Raw genomic sequence first — 24,022 nt, forward strand, 5'->3', positions numbered from 1 at the left:
GAAAGCAGGCCCAGTAATTTCTCTTCAGCCTAGTCCCTTTTGACTGATATAGTTGAATAATTATGCCTTGAATTTTGAGTTGCTCATTTATCCTTCCCATATCTAGTTAAAGTTAAAATGGCAGCTATTATTTATTATTTCTCACAAAGGAAAAACTAAGCATAAAGATATTTGGGGATTTTCCTGCATGCTAAGTTTACATGGTCCCAACAGTTCAATTATTTTCAATTTGAATGTGTTGTTTTGGCTACCTTAATAATGTAAATGATTAAAAGATTGCTAGATGTTGAGTTGATTGACTTAATTAATAGAACAAGATCATCGGTGATTAGTTTAGAGCTCTATAAATTATAGAGTGCTATAGAAATGTTAAGTATATTAAGAATAAGTGCTATTGTATGCAGGAAGTCTAAAACTCCCAAATAAGATGAATTTATTCATGGAATTATTTTGGGACATAGTGGATAATTGTGTTCAATTCTATTTTTCACTAATTCAATAGTTATAGGTAGACAAGAATGTCTTTTTAGGATGCAGTCTATCAAGTCTATCTGGGTCTCTCCCTGCAGGCATTAAATAAATGCTTTCTCTTTGTATATGATGATGTCTCTGATTAGTTAATTGGGAAAGGGTCTTCTACCCGACCTGTCCCACATACTTATGACTTCTCAATACCCTTAGAAATGAGAATTATGAAAAAGAGACAAGACTACTTCATTTGTCTCTGTGGTCTGAGATGTCTAGAACTCTAAGGAAGTAACAACAGAATGAACTAACAACTAAAAAGGTTAATCCCCAAATGCTAGGATGCCTCTTTCTCCATAGTCACCATTCCCTTTTGGGGCTGCATAACCCTATTCACAAGTTTTTCATAAAACTCAGCTGTTCCTATCCTTTATCTGCCCATCAGAAAGCCAAAATCCAGAAGTTTGTAGCTCTGAAATTTCAACATGGCAACATTTTATGCTCCATCAGTACTCATCAAGGAGCAAAGGGAATTGGGTGAATGCTAGTAGTATTTTTGTGGGCTTTATCAGGTATGAGGGAAAGATGGTTGGCATCCAACAGAGGTCACTCCTGTCTTCTTACAGGTCATTTAGAGGCAGAGAATGGATAGTTAAATATGAATTATTACAGTGGGAGGAGTCTGAGACAACTTTGACTCTTAGTCTTCAAAGAAATCACAGTCAAAGGGTGAAAGCTCAAAGGTGAGTGATAGAAGAATATAAGGGGAAAAAGACTTTAAATTACTTAAGATCTCAGTAGGAAGAAACTCAGTTAAAGATCCTCATCATAAATAGATAAAGCATTAGTGATGACATTATTGACAGAATGTAATGTGGCTTTTAGATTACTTAAATCAATTCAGACATTTATCAATAAATATTCTGAAACATAATTTTAGGTGTTGCTAAGAAAACCTGGATACAGATTTCTATAATCTTGAATAGTTAAAGAGAAAAATTAGAACTGTTAGAGCAGAGTTTGTGTCATGAACAGGAAAAATAATTGACATAATAGATAAAATTGAATCTATAGTGGCAAATCTCATAAAAGAGATAAAACAGAACAATTGATTCTATTCAATTGTGGAGTACAAATCCACAAAAGTAAAAGACACTGTGGAAGAAAAGAAGCAAAAAGCAACAATGTTAAAAGAAAACATTCTATGTTTCTTTGTAAGAAAAACAGATTCATCTTAAGAGAGTACAGGTTTTCAAAAGAGACATGACAAAAAAATTGAATACAATAAAGAAAGAAATAAAACAAAAAGATTGCCTGGGACTTCTGAAAACATGAAAGTACCAGTGAAAAAATGCAGAGAATAAGAAACCCTACGCACCAGGAAAGAAAGTGACTAAATTTAATAAGTTCAGTGACAAACAAATTTTGCAAGGAATTAGAAAAAAAACTTTCAAAAAAAAGGAAAGTTAAACTTAACAAAAAAAGGACTATTCTGTATTCATCTGAAACCATGAAGGAAACAATAATGAATAAATCAATTAGCTTATGAAATATGAAGGTGGGGGTGAAGTGATTTGTTCTCTATGGCTAGGGACTGACTTGTTCATGCTTATTGATGAATGGAGGTGAAGGAAGGAATTCCCATTTCTTCATTTTCTATAGATGAGCATAGAGAATGTAAAGGATTTAGAAAAAAATAGATAAATGTCCCTTTGGTTAAAGATTGAAGAAAGACTCTAAGAACTGAAAATGGCTGTGCCTAATCCAAGGTTTATGGGCTTTTCTAATAGAAAGAACACTAAATTTGAGTCAAAGGTTTGAATCTATCTTCTGACTAATTTTAGTTGTATAAGCTTGGTCAAAAATTCTGATATTTCTGAATCTTCATTTCCTTAGATTCAAAATGACGGAGTTATAGTGCTAGCTTTATAATCCTACTGCCATGCTTCTCTCAGGAGCCCATTGTGATATTCTTTTCTGATCTGTAGCTCCCTCAGAAATAATCCCCAACACACAAAAACTCAATTACTTAACAGCTTGATTTAAGTGAAATATTTTTTAATAATTAAGCTGCATAGGTAAAATAGTTTACTTTTATAAATAAAATATATATTTTATATATGTATTTACATACATATATATATATATATATATATATATAATTCTTTTCAGCAATTCTACTTTTCTGTAACTCTTTACTGAGTCATAGAATAAAACAAACAAAATCAGAAAAAATAGTTTTATAAACTATGGAATATTTCTTGAGCATGACAACTCTAAATTCACCACTTCAACCACAATTTAAACTATTATTTGGGACAGAGATTCTTTATGTAGGATTCATTAACTTTATTTTGGTAACTGAATTTTAATATAAACTTTGAAATTCCCATGTTATCTTATTTGATTCATTAAAAATATTAATATGAAAAAAGAGTTTATAAGCTTTGTCAAATTGCTAAAGTAGTCCACACACACACACACACATACACATATTAAAAACACCTAACTTAATAGATTTTCACACATACACACTTCTACCTTAATATCCTTTCTCAGGATCCAAATGACTAGATAATTCTTTCTCTTTTTTTCACATGGAAGGACCTTGTATATAGATCCATCAATGAAATGCTAGATCAAAAATCAAGTGTCATGAAACAATTTTAGGTCCAGGAATTAGTTTCTTTTTCCAAGAAAGAAAATCATTTAGAGTTAAGTGAATATATAGAAAACCATATAGTCTAGTGGGGAAACAAAACCAAATCAAAAAGCCCACAAAGTAGTTAAGGAACAGATATGATCAAAGCTTAGATGCCCCTTCCTATTCTAAAACATCAAGATATATACAAAATAAAGCAATAAAAACAACTCAAGGAAGAAATAAATATTAATAAGGTAATTGACACAAAGCAAAAAAAAAAAAAAAAAAAAAAAAGAAAGAAAAGAAAAGGAGGGAATTGTTCTAAGATTGTTGGCTCCATTGTTGGCTCCAAACCATTGCTTTGGTTTCAGTACTTCTCTTTTACTTCCTGTCCTAAACTTCTTATGAAAGTAAGTGTAATGGTGGAAGGAAAGATAGTAACCTCATAGACCAAAACTGCTATATTTATCAACAGGTGCAATAGAGTCTTATATATCTTCATCATGAACTTCAATTCTGTAGTTATGTTTAAGAATCAGCTATCAAAAACAATCCATATTCTTCTCCATCCCAGTAGACTAAAAGTTCACTTACATTTCTTAATCTAAGCAAGAGAAAATAGGTAGATATAAAGGAATGTTGCACAAAGTTCTGCTTTAGTAGTATCTAACATAAAAAATGAAATAAAACTTCCTTTTAGGAATATGGATAAATTGGAAGTTGTAGAGAAATATAGCTTCCTATCAGCAGTCTAAAGAACATTTAAAAATGTATCAAATATGCTAAAACAACAATTAAAAGAGAGAAAAAAGTAATTCCAATATGGAAACATTGAGAGGAGACGGTAAATAGACTGAACAAATGAGTGATTAAACAAAAACCTCTTCAAATAATGACAAAAAACATTAGGGGTAAGAGAGTCAAGGGTATAACAGAAGAAAACCATATTTAAGTAAAAGTTATAACTAAAACTAAATTATAACTAAATTTTTTCAATAGACAGACACAGAAAGTGACAGGGATAAAGAGGATGTAACTATGAGAATCCTGAGAATAGGTGGAAGTCTTAAAAAATAACTGAAGGAAGAAATAAATTAAAAATTTAGAGCCCTTACTAAACAATTGAAATGAGAATTGACAGCTAAAGAAAAACTAGAAAATCTTAATCAAGTGGTGATTTCCCTTAAAAATTGAATGGAAAAATGCAATTTAAATTTCAATGACATGGTCAGACCTGCATTTTAGGAATATCAATTTATTACTTTTGGGAAGACTAAATTGTTATGGCTACCAATTAGGCAGGTGTTGGAATAGTCCAGGTCTTAATTAAATAAGCTCCTGAAGTATTTAGTAGAAAAAAAAGCACAGATGTTAGAGGTTAAATCAGTAACTTTTCAAATGATTGTGTGGTGGAGAGGAAGGAAAAAGTTGAGGATGGTGTAAAGGTTGTAAACAATGAGTTACTGGAAGAATGATAGAACTCTCAATAGAAGAAGGAAAGTTTAGAAGGAAGTAGGTTAATCAATTTATTTTATACTTCTTAAAGTATAAATTTCAACCAGGACATCCATTTGGAATCTTAATACAACATTAGGAAAAAAAAAACCCTAAATATCATAGTGATTGTAAATGGCACACATACAAACATACACACACATATAGGTATATACATACATAAGTATCTATGTGTGTGCACATATATATATATATATATGTGTGTGTGTGTGTGTGTGTGTGTGTGTGTGTGTGTGTGTGTGTACAGATATATATATCCATCATGGATAGGACAAAAAGAAATTAAGAATATCAGAAATGCTAAAAAATCTTTATAGACTAAAAATAACCCAGATTTATGATTTTATTGGTGTAGTATATTCCTATGTGGAATGTCTACAATTTAAAAAAAAAAAAAAAGATTTGTCAGCTTTGATGTGGGCATAGTCCCTTTAAGATTCCTTTTCTGATCTACAACTTCCTTTAGGACTGACCTTTGATTTACAAGATCTGGTCAAAACCACCCTTTTGCATTCCAAGGGAAGAGATCCATATCTGAGCTAATTTGGGCTGTACCCAGCCCCCACCGGATCTGAGCTGGCTTGGGTTTTTCAGCCCCACTATCTGCTCAGGTTTCCCTAAAACAGTTTCTTCCTTATCTGAAAAGCCCGCCAAGAATTTGATACTGCCCTAGGCTCTTTCAAACAAATAAAAGAGCCAAGCTGGAATCATCTCTTGGCAGAGAGTTGAAACATGCAAGCAACATGATTTGCATCACAGACTCTCTGTCCTGCCGCTTTGGTGTATTTCTTCCTCTATCAAATACGTTTTACTAACCAGACTTTAACCTTACTTCCAAACCCTACAATAAACCTTTTTTAATCAATCTAGGTTTTCGGGCCTGTAAATTCATTTACAGGGGACTCTTGTGCTGCCAGTAGAACTCATTTAACTTTGTATCTTTGCGCCGAATCCAAAGGGGTTGCAGGGGAGTTCCATTTGACTCCCTGTACCCCGAACCTGCCACTAGACCTCAATTAATCCTAATTTTATTTAGGTATAAACTTAGGTATACCTCAACATTTGTTTAGACCTCATCAAGCTTTACTGTGATTTATGGTATTAGATAGTTACCTGTAGAATTGAGAGGTTAAATGATTTCTTTTTGATAAGTACATATCAGGTACAGGATTTCTTGATGACAAAGCTATACTTTTATCCACAATACAAAGCTGCCATTTTTTTACACACCATAATGTAATAAAATTATAATAAACACAGGAAATAGAGTTAAATGGGACAAAACAATATTAACTCTAGTTGGCATAAAGAAGTTACTTACAAAGACATTTCTTATCACATTGTACCTTGCACACAGAGAGTGTATGAGAGAACTATTTTGCAAAACCAATCAGTCAATAAACATTTATTAACTACTTACTTCATAAGTACTTACTTCATGTCAGAATCTATATTAAGTGCTGGGGATACAAAGAAAAGGAAACACAGTTCCTTACCTGAAGGAACTATATTCCTATACCTGAAGGGAAAGATTAAAAATAATGTATATATATGCAGAACAAATTGGGGGTGAATGTATTATTGGCATGTATTAATGCATTGGAATATATTAAACATTAACATTAAAAAGAATCAGGAATGGCTTATTATAGAAAATGAGATTTTAATTGAGACTCAACTGAAGAAAGTCAGGGAAGCCCGGAGGTAAAGATGAGAAGGGAAAGAACTTTAAACATGGAGAACAGTCATTGATAATGCCTAGATCCTGGAAATAGAATATCTTGTTTGAGTAATAGCAAGAAGAGTGGAACTGGATATAGAGTTTGTGGAAGTAAAGTGTAGACAACTGGAAAAGTAAGAGAAGACCACATTGTGAAGAGGTTTGAATGACAAGGAAAAGAGTTAATATTTGATCTTGGAGTTGATAGGAAACATCTGAAGTTTATTGAATAGGGGAGATATAATGTCAGTTCTGCATTTTGGGAAGATTAATTTGGCAACTAATGATAGACTGGAGGGATGAGAGACTTGATATAGGGAGATCAACTGTCATGCTATTGAAATAGTCCAACTAGGAAGTAATGAGAATTTGTATTTGAATAGTGATGTCAGTAGAGAGAAAAGATGTTTTAAAATTATATTGCAAGGATAAAATCTATAAGATTTTTTTTTAATTTTAATTTTATTTTATAATTATAACATTTTTTGACAGTGCATATGCATGGGTAATTTTTTACAACATTATCCCTTGCACTTACTTCTATTCAGATTTTTTCCCTTCCTCCCCCAACCCCCTCCCCCAGATGGCAAGCAGTCTTATATATGTTAAATATATTACAGTATATTCTAGATACAATACATGTGTGTAGAACCGAATTTTTTGTTGCACAGGAAGAATTGGATTCAGAAGGTAAAAATAACAGTTTACATTCATTTCCCAGTGTTCCTTTTCTGGATGTAGCTGGTTCTGTCCATCATTAATCAATTGGAATTGGATTAGCTCTTCTCTGTGTTGAAGAAATCCACTTCCATCAGCATACATCCTCGTACAGTATCATTGTTGAAGTGTATAATGATCTTCTGGTTCTGCTCGTTTCACTCAGCATCAGTTGATGTAAGTCTCTTCAAGCCTCTCTGTATTTCTCCTGTTGGTCATTTCTTATAGAACAATAATATTCCATAACATTCATATACCATAGTTTACCCAACCATTCTCCAATTGATGGACATCCATTCATCTTCCAGCTTCTAGCTACTATGAAAAGGGCTGCCACAAACATTTTGGCACATACAGGTCCCTTTCCCTTCTTTAGTAGTTCCTTGGGGTATAAGCCCAGTAGTAGTATGGCTGGGTCAAAGGGTATGCACATTTTGATAACTTTTTGGGCATAATTCCAGATTGCTCTCCAGAATGGTTGGATTCTTTCACAACTCCACCAACAATGCATCAGTGTCCCAGTTTTCCCACAGCCCCTCCAACATTCATCGTTATTTGTTCCTGTCATCTTAGCCAATCTGACAGGTGTGTAATGATACCTCAGAGTTGTCTTAATTTGCATTTCTCTGATCAATAGTGATTTGGAACACTCTTTCATATGAGTGGAAATAGTTTTAATTTCATCATCTGAAAATTGTCTGTTCATATCCTTTGACCATTTATCAATTGGAGAATGGCTTGATTTCTTATAAATTAAAGTCAATTCTCTGTATATTTTGGAGATGAGGCCTTTATCAGAACCTTTAACTGTAAAAATTTTTTCCCAATTTGTTACTTCCCTTCTAATCTTGTTTGCATTAGTTTTGTTTGTGCAGAAACTTTTTAATTTGGTGTAATCAAAATGTTCTATTTTGTGATCAATAATAGTCTCTAATTCTCCCTTGGACACAAACTCCTTCCTCCTCCACAAGTCTGAGAGGTAAACCATCCCATGTTCCTCCAATTTATTTATGATTTCGTTCTTTATGCCTAAATCTTGGACCCATTTTGATCTAATCTTAGTATGTGGTGTTAAATGTGGGTCCATGCCTAGTTTCTGCCATACTAATTTCCAGTTTTCCCAGCAGTTTTTGTCAAATAATGAATTCTTATCCCAAAATTTGGGATCTTTGGGTTTGTCAAAGATTAGATCGCTATTTTTATTCACCATCTTGCCCTGTGAATCCATAAGATTTGGCAACAGATTGGAAATGGCGGGGAGGGTGAGAATGAGGAATTGAGAATGGCAACTAGGTTGTGAGCTCAAAGGACTGGAAAAATGGTGATGCATTTGACAATAATAAAGAAGTTGGGAAGATAAAAGAGTTTTTGGGGAAATATGATGGGTTTTGTTTTAGACACAGTGACTTTAATATTTCTACAAAACTTCTGATTTCAGTTGGAAATTATAATCTGGAAATCAGAAAACAATGCAGGCCTGGAGAAGCAGATCTAAGAAAAATGAGAATAACTGCACCTTAGGCTATGACTTGTTTTTCACTGAACTTTGATGACTGCATTGTTCCTCACTAGAATCCATCAATGCAGGAATCATTAAGACCCTCTAAGTATTCAGTAGCAAGGCAAATGGCCAAAATTGGCCTAGATTAAGACTGAAAAACTGTTAGTGTCATCACATTTTATCAAAGATTCTGTTTTATGCCATATGATTATCCAATTGGAACCAGATATAAAATGTCCATACATCTTCCATAGTTTTCCAAGACACTTTCATTCTATACTATCATGCTTCTCACGGAAGCATGCACTCTGGCAACTTCATATTAGGAGATTAGAAGCCTCTGCACATATACCATTACCCACTATCTTGAAAAAAACAAATACCCACAAAGGAAAAGATTAAGCAATATAGAATTATCAAATCTATTAGTAAATTACTGAAAAATTCAGAAAAATATTTACAAAAATTTCTCTGAATGCCTATGTACTAATAGAATGATAGAATAATATGGTACTTATTGAATGAATATATGGTGTGCTATTAATATTTTAATTTTAAATGCAAAAGAAAGACCAATTTGGCTTGAGGCAGAGGAAAGAACAAAGCTGATAAAAAAGAATGTATCCCTTTTTGATAGGGATTTGTCTCCACCAAAAGGCAGCAGAAGAAAGTGGAGCCTTAGGAAACATCTTAAGTAAGTTCTTGATCAAAATCAATTTATTTTTGAGTCAGATAAAACAGTTTTCACCTATATCCCATCTCTGTATTGTATACTTGGAGGCAGAATTTTTAAAAATGTGAGTGGAAGACTATTTGCTCTCATGTACTCTCATTCTCTGGTAAGTAGTCATGACAAATAGCCAATTTTTGATATAATAAAGATAAAGGATTATGTAATATGTAACTCACAAAGAAAATGTGATTATGGATAATTAGATGAAGTTGAGACTAAATCTGCACAAATCCACTCTTTATTTTTTTTAAAGTAAAGAAAAATGGTCTTAATTTCCCAGAGAATAGATTTGTTGAGTTGCAAAGAAATGTCCTTAAGAATGAAACATTGTTTTATGAATTGCAAAAAAAAAAAAAATCACCCTTGTTGCTACAAATACAACTCAAATTAGTTATTAAGTAGTTATCAGATTTATATTCCAATACTGTTCACGTAGACACATATGTGGCTGAACTCTTGCTATTGCTCTCAATAATAAAAAAGCAATTAGAAAAATGCATGTATTGTGTATCTTTCTAGATTTCAATTCCAGATTGTTTGTATGAATAAAGGCTTTAACCTTAATTATGGTTATTACTATTCAGGACCAGATTGTAAGTTCCACAACTCTTGTTTACATTTAACAGGATTTACATTGCACGTGTTCATCTATAAGTAGTATTAGAAGATACTGTCCTTAAATAAATAAATTCTTTTTGGAGAATTAGGTTAAATATATAATATGTGAGTTTGTCAATTCTTCCTTTTCGGTTGACGTTAGCTGAAAGATTTGAACAAGCAGAACATAAATTATATTTTTTTTCCATTGAGAGAAAAAGCATATCTATTCTAATAGATCTGCATCTGGAGAGGAAATGTATTTTATCTAGGTGTTACATGGAAAATCTAGATAAAATCAACCTGACTATTAATTTTTTTCAAACAATTTGCCTTTTTTTTTTTCTAATTCAAACTTCCTAGAGAAAGAATCTATCTGAGGGTAGATTTTGTTGAAACATGTACAACTGGAACAACTGATGAAAGATTATTTTGTTGTGTAGCACTAAATTTCATTGCAAATTTTTGCAAAGGTGATTGATCTACTAGAAATCACACTTCATGGTTGCCAGGAAGTTCAATTTCTGAACTTGATTTTGATGCTACATGTTCTGTGTGCTCTTGGGTAAATCACTATCTTTATTAGACTCAGTTTCCACTTTTGTTGAATTCAATAATTAGAATGGATGGTTTTAGCTCTAATAGAAACATGACATTGTGACCTTACCTGGTTCAAGAAGAATTTGTGAAACTTCTTTTTCTTCTTTTTTTTTTACCCACAACATATAGAAAATATTAAATAGGTATTTTAAATATTATGCACCACTTCCAATTTTTATAAATTGTGAAGCAGATTTCTATCCTCACAACTAAAAGTAAATGACCTTTGACTTGCTAACAATGCATCTGTGGTAGTTATAGTTAATGGTTCCAAGAAAAGAGTAGTCTATAATGGAAAATTTCTTTTGTATATTAGTGCTTGTTCAGGAGGGACAACTGAAGAGAGAAATGCTATCAAAAAGTAATTTTCTGTCACTCAGAAAAAGGAAGTAATATAACTTAGCAGAATAGCTCAAGTTAGCTCTATCAAAGTGTGGTTTGAGATATTTATGAGTGAGTCAGTATTATGAATAGAACCCTGACACTGTATCTAATGATCAAATAGCATACACTGTTGGTTATTTTGGGGAAAAAAAACCCCTCAAATTCTGTGTTAAAATGCACTTTTAACATTTTAAGTTATTTGACCTTTTTGAGCTCATGATGCATTTTTCTTTTCTTTTCTTTCTATCTTTCTTTTTTTTTTAATCTGATTTGACTATGGCAATTAATTTAATTTAGTATGTCAGGCATGATTTTTATCCATATTCTTTGAACACATAGATCCAGGCACTGGCTCAGTGTTGTCCCACAATAAAATCATCAAGCCTTAAAGGTGTGGAGAATTTTTGAACATCCAAAGTTAACACATTGACTTTTTGGACTGATCCATTCAATTAAACTTTCTTTTTTCCCCAGTGGCTGATCACTGACTCCCAATCTAAATGGTTAGTTGTTTGATTGGAGCTGACCATATCTTCTTTTTTTTAATTTGTTTTTTTATTTTATAATTATAACTTTTTTTTGACAGTACATATGCATGGGTAATTTTTTACAACATTATCCCTTGCACTCACTTCTGTTTCGATTTTTCCCTTCCTTCTGTCCACCCTCTCCCCTAGATGGAAGGCAGTCTTATACATGTTAGATATGTTATAGTATATCCTAGATACAATATATGTGTACAGAACCGAATTTCTTGTTGCACAGGAAGAATTGGATTCAGAAGGTAAAAATAATCTGGGAAGAAAAACAAAAATGCAAACTGTTTACACTCATTTCCCAGTGTTCCTTCTCTGGGTATAGCTGATTCTGTCCATCATTGATCAATTGGAACTGAATTAGATCTTCTCTTCGTTGAAGATATCCACTTCCATCAGAATACATCCTCATACAGTATTGTTGTTGAAGTGTATAGTGTTCTCCTGGTTCTGCTCATTTCACTCAGCATCAGTTGATGTAAGTCTCTCCAAGCCTCTCTGTATTCATCCTGCTGGTCATTTCTTATAGAACAATAATATTCCATAATATTAATATACCACAATTTACCCAACCATTCTCCAATTGATGGGCATCCATTCATTTTCCAGTTTCTAGCCACTACGAAAAAGGTTTGTCACTAACATTCTTGCCCATACAGATACCTTTCCTTTCTTTAAAATCTCTTTGGGATATAAGCCCAGTAGTAGCACTGCTGGATCAAAGGGTATGCACAGTTTGATAATTTTTTGAGCATAATTTCAGATTGCTCTCCAGAATGGTTGGATTCGTTCACAACTCCACCAATCATGCATCAGTGTCCCAGTTTTCCGACATCCCTTTCATTCATCATTATCTTTTACTGTCATCTTAGCCAATCTGACAGGTGTGTAGTGGTATTTCAGAGTTTTCTTAATTCGCATTTCTCTGATCAATAGTGATTTGGAATACTTTTTCATATGAGTGGAAATAGTTTTAATTTCATCATCTGAAAATTGTCTGTTCATGTCCTTTGAGCATTTATTGTTAGGATTTTTACAATTGTCACTATTCACTGGAATGAATAGAGACAATTGATTTGATCCTACAAGGAGATGTTATGGGCCAGAACTTGAAACAAGATACTGAGTGGAATTGAGGAGACAATGATTAAATCTAATTTAGCATTGACTTAATCCTACAACAAATAATGGTTTCCTAGTGATGAAATGATTGGTGTATACTCAGTGTGCACCATATAAGCAAGAAACTCTCAGGGCCAAACACACAGAAGCTCACAATCCCACTCTCAGAGGCAGAGTCTGATTCATTCCCACATCTACCTTTGTGCTGGCTGGAGACTTTGGGAGGATGAGAGACTGGAGGCTGAAGGACAGACCTTTGGATTTGGAGACATTTGGACAACAACTCTCAGGGAATCAAGGAGAGAGGAAGGCCTCCAGAAAACTAGCAGAGCCCCCAAGTAAAGGAGATAAGATTTGGAAAGAGACAGTAAAGGACTTTAACTCCTGGCTGGATTTGGGATTATTAAACTGAACTGAAACTAAGGCTGCCTCCAGATGGTCCCCAAGAAATCTGCTCCAAGAGAATGATTATGGTTTAGAGACAACAGAACATTACAATTTATCAGTTGGAGAATGGTTTGATTTCTTATAAATTAGAATCAGTTCTATAAATATTTTGGAAATGAGGCCTTTATCAGAACCTTTAACTGTAAAAATGTTTTCCCAGTTTGTTACTTCCCTTCTAATCTTGTTTGCATTAGTTTTGTTTGTACAAACGCTTTTTTTCAACATTTTCTATTTTGACCATATGTTCTTGTATTGAGCAGATAGTTTCAATGGAAGTTGCAGAGTATTTTCTTTCCTTAATTCCACAAAAAGATATTATTGAGCACTATAGAGTTTGACAAGAACAGAAATTTGTAAATAGAACTTTGTTAGGATTACTAAGTGAGAACTCGGGTTGTCTGGATAGTGACGAGGTGAGAATTCAGGTTTTCTGGACAATTACAAGGTGAGAACTCAGGTTGACTTGATAGAGGGGGCAAGCTCATTGGCTGGGGTGGTTCTTCCCAGAAGCCCTTGCATTATCCCACGCCCATTCTCTGGGAGGATAAAAGACACAATATTGGGCCTGGAGAGCAGATCGGCCTGGAGAAGGATAAGAGCTGGAGGAGATTCAGAGCCAGGATTCAAGAGAAGACTCTGAATTGCATCAGGCTTGACGGGGCTCTCTGCAGGAAGGGAAGTCACTTCTTTGGACAAGAGTTAACAGCAACTGCCTGGAGACAACGGTTCGTTACAGGAAGAAGAATCTGTCTGAGAGATTTGAGTAGACACAGCAGATCTCTTCCCAGAGAGCGATCCAGCAGCTTCTGGAGACGATAGCTCGCTACAGAACTTCTAAATAAACTATCAAGCAGAATGCAGGAAAGTATAACTCCTCTCTCCTCCTACCTACTCCAATAACCAGCTAAATATAACATGATCTCATAAAGAATGAATGTTTTTATGATGTTTTCCAACCAATAGAACTGGAAAAACTCTTTACTCATCATGTTAAAAAGGCAATTTACATATTGAGATATTCTTTCATTCCATTGAAATCTGGATAATAATATTTCATCTAGTCTCCTAAGTGCATGGTAAGTATATTTCTTTTGGAATTAAAGTTGTTCACAGGGCAATACATTAAAAATGGTGCATATATTATTAACAGTCCATGATTTTAAAGTGAAAATAAATAGACTTTTTCTTTTAAAGAATAGCATTTGTTTTAAAAAATACCCCTTAATTTCACCATAGATGGCAGTAGTGACCTTCCAACTCAGAGCTATAATTTAATAATTTAGTTATATTTATTAATTATGATGATTCAATTATTATTAATCAATTTAGCAAAAGTCTTAAATGGAATTTTTCTTTTTATGTTCTCACTTCAACCTTAGGAAAAATAATCTAGATCACACATGTAGCATAATCAGTAAGAAGAAAAAGTAGTCTTGAATTTCTGCTAAAAGGTACTGATGAGACATTCTAAATAACATCTCTGTTGGACTCAAGAATTTGTACGTCTAAAGCTAATGAGAATATAAAAGTAAAAATGTGGCTTTTAAAGAATATTTTTTATCTAGATATAATTCACAGGAATTGTGCATAACTAGGATGGGGTCACTCATTCATTTATAAAGGTTGGAAAATTTAGAAGGCATCATCATTTCCTTCTCTGGTTATATTTACTGTCTCCTTAGTTCTTCCTTGTAAGAACTTTTGCCTAGACATCGTTTTTTGGTCTAAAGCACTTCCTCTCTCTAACTGTTTGGAACTTCCTTTCTTCCTTCATATAATTCCTCCTCTACTCCCACTGAATGATAAATGAAATGCTGCTTAGGTGTGTTTTTTTTTTTTTCTTTTCCATAACTATGTTTCTGCCTTTTATTCCTTAAATCTGGCATAAGAACAAGCCTTTCTCTGTGCATTTAGGACCTCTTTTTGCACTAGTGAACAGCTTTTTCACCACTAGAATGCTCAGTATAACTTTTTCAAACTAGACCTCCTCCCTGACTTCTCAAATCTGTCATCCTATATAAACCTGTGCAGGGTGACTCACTGACCTTTTCTTGAATTTTCCAGCCAGAATTGAGTCTGGTGCATTTTTATTTATTTATTTATTTTTTGCACAGTGATAGTAAGGAATGATTGGTTGTATTTCATTCTAGTACTCCACCATCTCAACTTCAATCTATTCAAATTTACTAGGCAGACATTATAGTGGCCCTTATTTACTGGCTTTTTTTCCAAGAAGTTGACTGCATATCTCACTGATTGCTTTCCACCACAATACCTGCCCATAGGCTAAGGTTCTTTATTTCTATGTTGAAATTCCCTTTAAAATCCTCCTTTTCCTGATTCTTTTGTTGTGCCACAGTTCTCTTTTATTGTCCTGACTCAGTTTCCTTAATTATCCTGCCTCAGTTTCTTTGAATTGTTCTGCCTCATTTCCTAATTGTTTTGGTCAATACTGCGACACCACCCCTCTCTCCTAATAATCATGATTCAGATAAGGAGAAAGACATTTTATCTTAGGCATCATCAGAATGTGGGTGCCTCTCCCCATTCTGTAATCCCAATTTATCAGATGTACCCCATGCCTCCCCCGATCCTGCCTGTCAGAACTGGATTGTTAGTCCCTGTTCCCATTCTCAGTACTCTGACACCTCCTCTGCCTTGGTCTATCCCTGTAAATATATGTCATTAGATTCTTGGAGACGATAGTCTCCTTCAACCTTGGGACCAAACCATGGATCCATTTGGTCCCAATATATCTCTCCCTTTCAAATAAGTTATTAAAAATGCTCTAATCGGAGGGGCTGAGCCAAGATTGCCGAGAAGATACACGTGAATTTGTAAGCTGCCTTCTTCCCTCATTACTAATTAGTTAAATCAGCCTCAAAAATAACACTGGACTGATAGAAACCACAAGGAATGGAAGGACAACGTACCAGCTGAAGAGAATCTGGAGTTTCAACAGAAAAGGTCAGTTCCAAGGGGAGGAAGAAAAAAGTCCAGCACAGACGGTTAGGTGCTAGCACACTGTGCCGGTCAGGCTTGAGAGAACTCTGGGATCAGAGAAGCCACTGAGATAGAGGAATCTGGCACAGGCTGTTAGCTCTTCTCTGCTTATAAAACAGCAGTTCAGAAGAGAAATCAAGCCACTTTAAAATATAAAGCCAGATACTAGAACCACCCCAATCCGGAAGTGACCTAACAGATCTCAGCATGGCTGTGCAGCCGCTTTCTGCTGTCCAGGGCTTCACCTTGGGGGTAGTTAAGAGCCTGAACAGCAGGGACACAGCTGGAAGCAACATCTAATCCACATAGTGCTGGGCTTGGCTGGAGGCTGTGGAACTCAACCACAGAAGTCCCAGAGAAGCGAAACCTTTGACTGTAGTTTCCAGGCAGACACTTCCAGTTTGAGCACAGGGGCTTTTCACATCAGCTGCTGACATCCACGCCCCACAGGATGCATTGGCTGGGCTTTGTGTGCCTTTACTGTTCAGTCTTAAACCTCAGGGAAATCGCTAGAACACACAATGGGGTCCTTCACTGGGCAACCCTCACAGCGCAGTCATACTGATCACCTCTGAGGCACTTCCAGGGAGGGGGAAGGGAACTCTCTCCCAGAGCTATCTCTTAGCTCAGACACAGGAGCCGCTGCATCCATCCAGTCTGAGAGGAATCTGGTAAAGAAATAAATAAATAAACTTCTTACCCCAAGGTTAGACCCCAAAAGATTTTTAACCATGAGTAAAAAGCTGAAGAGAACCATTGATTCCTTCTACACAGAGAAAGAGAATGTATCCAGCCCCGAGGAAGTTAATAGCAGAGAGTCAGCAGATAACAGCCTAAAGGAGAATGATACCTGCCCCCCATCACATAACTCTCTCCTAGAAGAGATTATTAAAAAGTAAAGAGATTTTGAAGAAAAATGGGGAAAGGAAAGAGAAGCTATGATAGACAATAACAATGTTCTGAAATTTGAGTTGGAAAAAATAAAGAATTCAGAGGAGATGCAGGAAAACAAAATTTGTGAATTAGAAAAGGTTAAAAAATCACAGGAAAGTAGGATTTCTGAATTGCAAAAGATAAAAAAGTCTCAAGAAAGTAGGATTTCTGAATTGGAAAAAGAAAATAACTCTCTAAAAAATTAGGGAAATGAAAAAAAATTCAATAGAGCAAAATAATTCATTTAAAAACTCAATTGGGCATATACAAAAAGAACTAAAAAATGTGAATGAAGAAAATAACTCATTAAAGATCAGGACGGAACAAATAGAAATGAATGATTCATTGAGAACCCAAGAATCAGTCAAACAAAACAAACAAAAACAAAAAAAAAAAAAAAATGAAAAGCTGGAGAATAACATGAAATACTTACTGGGAAAATCTACAGACCTGGAAAATAGATCTAGAAGAGATAATCTAAGGATCATTGGACTTCCCAAAAACTATGTCCAAAAAAAGAGCCTAGATTCTATTTTACAGGAAATCATCAAAGAGAACTGTCCAGAGATAATAGAAACAGAAGGGAAAATAGGTGTTGAAAGAATTCATCGAAGACCTTCTGAAAAAGACCCTAAAAAAAGAACTCCACGGAATATTGTGACTAAGCTGCAGAACTACCAAACAAAGGAAAAAATATTGCAAGCAGCTAGAAAAAAACAAGTCAAATATCAAGGTGCCACAATAAGGGTCACACAAGATCTGGCTGCCTCCACATTAAAAGATCGAAGGGCCTGGAACCTGATATTCCGAAAGGCAAAAGATCAAAGATTGCAGCCAAGAATAAACTATCTAGCTAAGTTTAGCATTTTCTTCCATGGAAAAAGATGATCATTTAATGAAACAGAGGAATTCCATTTGTTTCTAAGAAAAAAACCAGACTTAAACAAAAAATTTGATCTACATCCACAAGACTGAAGAGAAACAGAAAAAGGTAAAAAGAACTCTTGAGAACTGTATCTGTTGTGGATATATAGAAAGTTTGCATGGATAATTTGATTTTACTGATATAAAAAAGGGGGAGTAGTAAAGGGAAGGGAGTAGTATGAGAAAAAAGGGAAGGAGTGATAAAAAGAGGGAAACTGCATCCCAAGAAGAGGCATAGAAAAATATACCACATCTGAGGGAACTTAGAGAGGGGGTGAAACATTGTATGAATTTACTCTCATCAGAGTAGGCTCAAAGAGTAAATAATTGATATATTTGTTTTTCAGAGAATTCTCTCTCACCTCATTAAAAGGGGGGAAAGGAAAAGGAAAAAGGAAAAGGGGAATAAGGGAAGGGTACAAGAAAAGGGAAGGGATTTGGAAGGAGGGGGAAGGGATACTAAAAAGGGAGGGCTGTGCGTCACAAGTGGGGTCTATAAATTAAATATTGGGGAAGGAGTTCAGGGTAGGGGTCAAGGGAAAAAAAGCATAATGTGGGGATAATATGATGGCAGGGAATACAGAATTAGTAAATTTAACTGTAAATGTGAATGGGATGAACTCTCCTATCAAACAGAGATGGATAGCAGACTGGATCAAAAGTCAGAACCCTACAATATGTTGTTTATAGGAAACACACTTAAAGCAGGGAGATACATACAGAGTAAAGGTAAAAGGTTGGAGGAGAATCTATTATGCTTCAGGTAAAGCAAAAAAAGCAGGGGTAGTCATCCTTATCTCAGATCAAGCAAAAGCAGAAGTTGATCTAACTAAAAGAGATAAGGAAGGAAACTATATCCTGCTAAAAGGTAGCATAAACAATGAAGCCATATCAATAATAAACATATATGCACCAAGTGGTATAGCATCTAACTTTCTAAAGGAAAAGTTAAGAGAGTTGCAAGAAGAAATAGACAGTAAAACTATAATAGTGGGAGATCTCAACCTTGCACTCTCAGATTTAGACAAATCAAACCACAAAACAAATAAGAAAGAAATTTAAAAAGTAAATAGAACATTAGAAAAACTAGGTATGATAGACCTTTGGAGAAAACTGAACAGAGATAGAAAGGAATATACTTTCTTCTCAGCAGTTCATGGAACCTATACAAAAATTGACCATATATTAGGACATAAAGATCTCAAAATTAAATGCAGGAAGGCAGAAATAATAAATGCCTTCTTCTCAGGTCACAATGCAATAAAAACTACATTCAATAAGAAGTTAGGGGTAAATAGACCAAAAAGTAATTGGAAACTGAATAATCTCATCTTAAAGAATGACTGGGTGAAGCAGCATATTATAGAAACAATTAATAATTTCACCCAAGATAATGACAATGATGAGACATCATGTCAAAATCTGTGGGATGCAGCTAAAGCAGTAATAAGGGGAAATTTTGTATCTCTAGAGGCTTAATTGAACAAAACAGAGAAAGAGAAGGTTAATGAATTGGGCCTGCAACTTAAAAAGCTAGAAAAAGACCAAATTAAAAACCCCCAACCAAAAATCAAACTTGAAATACAAAAATTAAAAGGAGAAGACAGTAATATTGGAAGTAAAAAAAAACTATTGAATTAATAAATAAAACCAAGAGTTGGTTTTATGAAAAAGCCAATAAAATAGATAAACCTTTGGTAAATCTGATCAGAAAAAGGAAAGAGGAAAATCAAATTGTTAGTCTTAAAAATGAAAAGGGGGATCTTTCCACCAATGAAGAGGAAATTAGAGAAATAATAAGGAATTACTGTGCCCAACTTTTTGCCAATAAATTTGATAACTTAAGTGAAATGGATGACTTCCTCCAAAAATATAGGCTTCCTAGATTAACAGAGGAGGAGATAAATTGCGTAAATAGTCCCATTTCAGAAAAAGAAATAGAACAAGCTATTAATCAGCTCCCCAGGAAAAAATACCCAGGATCAGATGTCTTTACATGTGAATTCTACCAAACATTTAAAGAACAATTAGCCCCAATGTTATATAAACTATTTGAAAAAATGGGGGATGAAGGAGTCCTACCAAACTCCTTTTATGACACAGACATGGTATTGATACCTAAACCAGATAGATTAAAAACTGAGAAAGAAAACTATAGACTAATTTCCTTAATGAATATTGATGCTAAAGTCTTAAATAAGATATTAGCAAAAAGAATTCAGAAAATTATCCCCAGGATAATACACTATGATCAAGCAGGAATTCAGGGCTGGTTTAATATTAGGAAAACTATTAGTATAATTGACCATATTAATAATAAAATTAATAAAAACCATATGATCATCTCAATAGATGAAGAAAAAGCATTTGATAAAATCCAACATCCATTCCTACTAAAAATGCTTGAGAGTATAGGAATAAATGGACTATTCTTTAGAATAATCAGGAGCATATATTTACAACCATCAGTAAGCATAATATGGAATGGAGATAAACTGGAACCTTTCCCAGTAAGATCAAGAGTGAAACAAGTTTGCCAACTATCACCATTACTATTCAATATAGTACTAGAAACGCTAGCTTCGGCAATAAGAGCCGAGAAAGAGATTCAAGGAATTAGAGTAGGAAATGAGGAAATCAAACTATCTCTCTTTGCAGGTGACATGATGGTATACTTAGAGAACACGAAAGACTCTGCTAAAAAGCTATTAGAAATAATTCAGAATTTTAGCAAAGTGGCAGGATACAAAATAAATCCACATAAATCCTCAGCATTTTTATATATCACCAACAAAATGAAACAGCAAGAGATACAAAGAGAAATTCCATTCCAAACAAATGTTGAGAGTATAAAATATTTGGGAATCCATCTACCAAAGAAAAGTCAGGAATTATATGAGCAAAATTATGAAACACTTGCCACAAAAATAAAGTCAGATTTAAATAATTGGAAAGACATTGAGTGCTCTTGGATAGGCCGAGCGAATATAATAATGATGACAATACTCCCCAAACTAATCTATTTATTTAGTACTATACCAATCAGACTCCCAAGAAACTATTTTAATGACCTAGAAAAAATAACAACAAAATTCATATGGAAGAATTATAGGTCGAGAATTGCAAGGGAACTAATGAAAAAAAAGTCAGATGAAGGTGGTCTAAGTATACCTTATCTAAATCTATATTATATAGCAGCAGTCATCAAAACCATTTGGTATTGGCTAAGAAATAGACCAGTCAATCAGTGGAACAGATTAGGTACAAAGGACAAAAAAGGGTACATCTATAGCAATCTAGTCTTTGACAAACCCAAAGATACCAACATTAGGGATAAAAAGTCATTATTTGAAAAAAAAGCTGTTGGGAAAACTGGAAATTAGTATGGCAGAAATTAGATATGGATCCACACTTAACACCACATACTAAGATTAGATCAAAATGGGTCCATGATTTAGGCATAAAGATTGAGATCATAAGTAGATTAGAGGAACAGAGAATAGTCTACCTCTCAGACCTGTGGAGGAGGAAGGAATTTATGACCAGAGGAGAACTAGCAATCATTATTGATCACAAAATAGAAGATTTTGATTACATCAAACTAAAAAGTTTCTGTATAAACAATACTAATGCAAACAAGATTAGAAGGGAAGTAACAAATTGGGAAAATATTTTTAAAATTAAAGGTTCTGATAAAGGTCTCATTTCCAAAATATATAGAGAACTGACTCTAATTTAGAAGAAATCAAAGCATTCTCCAATTGATAAATGGTCAAAGGATATGAACAGACAATTCTCAGATGATGAAATTGAAACTATATCCACTCATATGAAAGAGTGTTCCAAATCACTACTGATTAGAGAAATGAAAAGTAAGACAATTCTGAGATACCACTACACACCTGTCAGATTGGCTAAGATGACAGGAACAAATAATGATGAATGTTGGAAGTGATGTGGGAAAACTGGGACACTGATACATTGTTGGTGGAGTTGTGAAAGAATCCAACCATTCTGGAGAACAATTTGGAACTATGCCCAAAAAGTTATCAAACTGTGCATACCCTTTAATCCAGCATTGCTGCTATTGGGCTTATATCCCAAAGAAATACTAAAGAGGGGAAAGGGACCTCTATGTGCCAAAATGTTTGTGGCAGCTCTTTTCGTAGTGGCTAGAAATTGGAAGATGAATGGATGTCCATCAATTGGAGAATGGTTGGGTAAATTATGGTATATGAAGGTTATGGAATATTATTGCTCTGTAAGAAATGACCAGCAGGACGAATACAGAGAGGTTTGGAAAGACTTACATCAACTGATGCTGAGTGAAATGAATAGAACTAGAAGATCGCTGTACACTTCAATGCTGCATGAAGATGTATTCTGATGGAAGTGGATATCTTCAACATAAAGAAGATCCAACTTACTTCCAGTTGATCAATGATGGACAGAAACAACTACACCCAAGGAACACTGGGAAGTGAATGTAAATTGTTAGCACTACTGTCTATTTACCCAGGTTACTTATACCTTTGGAATCTAATACTTAATGTACAACAAGAAAATTGGATATACATACATATATTGTATCTAGGTTATAATGTAACACATGTAAAATGTATGGGATTGCCTTTCATCTAGGGGAGGGAGTAAAGGGAGGGAGGGGATAACTTGGAAAAGTGAATACAAGGGATAATGTTATAAAAAATTACTCATGCATATACTGTCAAAAATTTATAATTATAAAATAAAATAAAAAATGCTCTAATCTTTATTTTGCCTCAGTTTCTCTGACATTACACTTACTTTATCTTTCTAAACTCCTAAAACCTCCACTCCGCATCAGTGTTCTAACAGTGTATAATCCAGAATAATGACATTGCTTTATCTTATTATTACTTCCTATAATTCCATCTTTCCCTATGTTTCACTCCTCCTAAGTACATTCTTTATCCTCATTTTGATTTCTAAAAATTTCAACTTCTCAATATTTTTCTAGGTCCTCCTATTGCTCTGGCTTTATTTTCTCTTTCCCAATCCTTCTCCTTCTGTTAAAAAATTCAACTTTTTACTATTTTTTTAAAGTCTCAAATCTTGCTCCCTGTACTATTGCTATTCATGCCAAATAAAACACAAATCAAGATTATTCCCAGTGTCTTCTTCCTCCCCTTTTAGTAATGTCATTAAATTGGAGTAAATCATGTAATTATTCTAATTGGGTCCAAAATGTCTATTTTTTCTGTTTAATTTCATTATAGTGAGATTACCAATCTAATCTCAGTTCAGCAAGATGATCATTTTATTTCTTCTTAGATTGCTATCTACTTTGTTCCTTACACTGTGGATTCTAAGCCTTCTTTTATCTTTTCAAATTTCCCTATTATCCTTTCCTCATGCTTGAGGGGATCTTCTTTATTGGTAAAAGAGGCCATTCACAGCAATTTTTCTATTTCCCCCTTCTTTATAACTCACAATCATTTGCCCATTCCTAAGAAATAAGGGAGTTTCAATAAATGATCTTCCTTAGCATACTTTGTATAAGTAGTCTTTCATAATCATGAAATTGATGGAAAGCAGCAATGAATTTCATTTTTTATTTTGTCCAATTTCTCTAAGCTTCTGTCTTTAAAAGTATTCTTAGCTTTCTTGAAGGTTCAGGTCAAGTGCAATCTCTTTCCTACACAAAGCTTTCTTTATCCCATCAATTGAAAAGTTCTTAGCTTCTTGAGGGCAAAGGGTGTTTCATTTTTGATTATATATCCCTTGAACCTAAGTAGTGCCTTACACAAAATTTGTAAATATTTGATATATAATTAAATGTCTTATCAAATTCCTTAGAATATACAATTTCTTAGAAAAACATTAAAATCCTATTAAAATAACTGTCTATTAAATAATTTTCTCTCTATTAAACCAAGAGTAGAAGTATAGCATGGTATAAAATGTATTTCTGACTCACATCCTCAAAAGTTACTGTGAATCAGAAGCTTCTATCTTTCAAATGTCTTTGAGGGGGTGAATTATGAAACATCTCATTCCATAACTCTGTTTAGTTTGGAGAATAATTTGGATGAGATTACCTAAGCCTAGAAATTGCCATATATTAGCATTGTCTTCCTATATTTAGTTATTCATTCAAGTTGTCACAATAAGTTTCATGAATTTTGTTGACTTTCACACT

The sequence above is a fragment of the Sminthopsis crassicaudata genome, chromosome 5 (genome assembly GCF_048593235.1).
Source record: "Sminthopsis crassicaudata isolate SCR6 chromosome 5, ASM4859323v1, whole genome shotgun sequence".
NCBI classification, from domain to species: domain Eukaryota; kingdom Metazoa; phylum Chordata; class Mammalia; order Dasyuromorphia; family Dasyuridae; genus Sminthopsis; species Sminthopsis crassicaudata.